We start from the raw sequence: 2,614 nt of genomic DNA, 5'->3' as shown, positions 1-2,614 counted from the left end.
CTATCCCGAGTAAACTCTTATGACTTGAATAATTTGTAGTTAGTTTTGAAATCTAAGATTTCTGTCCGTACAGATTTAGTTTCGAATGTTCTCGGTATTATATCAGAATTAAAATATTTTGTATGCTGCAGTTGCCCAGATTTACAGGAGGATGTGAATCAAAGGCTGATGAAATGATAAAGTCGCAGCTATAGTCGACTGGTGTTTGTTTGTTTATTGTTAAACACAAAGCAGCACAATGGGTTATCTGTGTTATGCCTACAACGGGTATCGAAACTCGGTTTTTAGTGCTATAAGCCTTTAGTATTACCGCTGAGCCGCTGGCGGAGTGGGAGAACCTGATGACAATCAAGTGAGAATAGGATTCATCAGTTACAAGCACAATAGGCCCGGCATGGCCAGGTGGTTAGGGCGCTCGACACGTAATCTGTAACATGCTCGCCCTTTCAGCCATGGGGGCGTTATATGTGACGGTCAATCCCACTGTTCGTTGATAAAAGAGTAGCCCAAGAGTTGGCAGTGGGTGGTGATGACTTGCTGCCTACCCTATAGTCTTACACTGCTAAATTAGAGATGGCTAGCGCAGATAGCCCTCGTGTAGCTTTGCGCGAAATTCAAAACAAACATATAGACACCTTAACCTTTAATTACTTAAATACAGTGCATATCATGTAAGAGTTTCTTCTGAAGTCACTTCGTAAGGTGACTTGAACGTTGGTACATTTACTGACTGTTTCTCTGCCATCATCCGGTTTTGATTTTTTAACCATGTAAGTTAATAAAAAAACAAAGAATCGAAACTTCCATTTAATATATTATTTGTTCATTTTTCTTTCTTTTTTAATACTGTATGCTCAACTCAAGAAAAGGCATACGCTAATATCGCTACTTTCATCCAGTGAGATACGTCACAACAAAGGGCGTGTCTTGTCCAGAGTCCATCGCCTACGGTTTGTAGTAGACAGCCAATGAAAAAACTTTCTAGTCATGTGAACTAGAGCGTTGGCGCGTAATCTTTATTGGAAGTATAAAAGAGGAAAACAATAGTGATTTGAAGAACATCGGCAGAGACTGGAAGAAGAACTCAGAAGACATTATTGTTGCTCGTTCCTTATTCAGGTAAGATAAAATGTATTGAATTTCTTCTCGGTGTTTGTTACAGTTTATGCTAACGCATGTCACAGTACTGTATAGTTTATTCAGTTATATTTCATAGTCATAGCCAAACTCTGTTTGGATTATGTATAATTTACCGGAAAAGGTGTTCTCTATTTTCATGGAAAAATCTGCTTACAACTATTTTCATGTTGAAAAAAAAAGAGCTGATTTCACTCATCTCTTTACACGTCGTGAAAAAACTCACAAAAGTTAAACCCTTCTTTCAAACCCCAAGCAAAACTCGCATACAACTATAAAATGAGCAAATTAGATGTGGTTTTGTAATGAAACAAAGTTGACTAAATATCCTTTAATTAAACATCTCTCATAACTCAACATATAATGATTCGTTTGTTGAAACGCTGTGCGCTAAGTACGTTACTTTTTCGCTTTTTTAACCATATTAACTATGAATAATGTGCGATCTGAAACTGTTGTTTTCACATTTCAACCGTTACAAAAATTATGCCGCAAGTATTGATTATCTAAGAATACCCACTTTCTACAGTTGTTGAAACTATATAATATGCATTACCATTGTTGTGAAGTTTCCTAAAACTTTCTTCTTAAAGCTTACTATTAGTTTGAACTTGCGTCATTAAGGAATCTTGTTATCTGAACAATTAACAAACAGCCTAGAAAAATTTCAGGGAATGAAGATTATAGAAAAAAAATTTGCATTGAAACACTAGGGTGAAAATCTATAATCATCTTTAAAGAAATCTAGAAAAAGTTGTCAAAGCGGTTACCAAAAGAGTAGTAACTGTTAGGACAAAATAATGTAGTGTTCTGGTGAATTGTAAGAAGGAAAAAAAATACTTGTAATTTGATAGAATAAGAATAAAAAGGAAAAAATTAAGAACTGAAGATTGAAATAACCTGCTAAGAAGTACAAAAATCAAGAAAATGGAGAATTATTACACGATAGTATAGATTGGTAAGTTGAAGCTCAGATCTCAAAGTTTAGAAATTTCTTGAAAACCCCTGCCCCCCAGTGGCACAGCAATATGTCTGCGGACTTACAATGCTAGAAACCGGCTTTCGATATCCGTGGTGGGCAGAGCACAGATAGCCCATAGTGTAGCTTTGTGCTTAATTCCAAACAAACAAACAAAAATAATCCAATTACGCAACAATAATTTTCTTTATTCAGCATGGCTAAGTGACATTATTTTTTACTATAATTCGTTTAGATTAATAATTAAGATTAAGAGGTTTGATTTGCTTATTAACAATGTAAGACACATTCAATGTTAGAAACTCCTGGTAAATTTGTAATAACTTAATGACATTTTAATTTCGATGACGAGGAACCCACTTTGAGACTAATAATGGTTGGAGACGGCTTGAATGGGTAATGAAGAAAAACTTTAATATAAGTTTAACATAACAGAAAATGTACAACGTTGCGACAAGGTTTTGTCATTATCAGGTGATGATGACAAAACCTTGTCGC

General features: G+C 35.2%; 1 protein-coding gene across 1 annotated transcript in view; it reads left to right on the top strand.

The window, feature by feature from the left end:
* Window positions 1–1,016: 1,016 nt before the first annotated feature.
* Window positions 1,017–2,614, top strand: part of LOC111087963 — a 22,093-nt gene continuing 20,495 nt past the window's right edge. Inside the window, exon 1 of the mRNA XM_022396529.1 lies at window positions 1,017–1,119. The gene's annotated coding sequence lies outside the window, so the exon portion shown is untranslated. The remainder of the gene's footprint in view (window positions 1,120–2,614) is intronic.

This window comes from Limulus polyphemus, unplaced genomic scaffold (genome assembly GCF_000517525.1).
Source record: "Limulus polyphemus unplaced genomic scaffold, Limulus_polyphemus-2.1.2 Scaffold81, whole genome shotgun sequence".
NCBI classification, from domain to species: domain Eukaryota; kingdom Metazoa; phylum Arthropoda; class Merostomata; order Xiphosura; family Limulidae; genus Limulus; species Limulus polyphemus.
The sequence above is the reverse complement of the archived record's forward strand: the minus strand, read 5'-3'. Positions and strand labels throughout refer to the sequence as shown.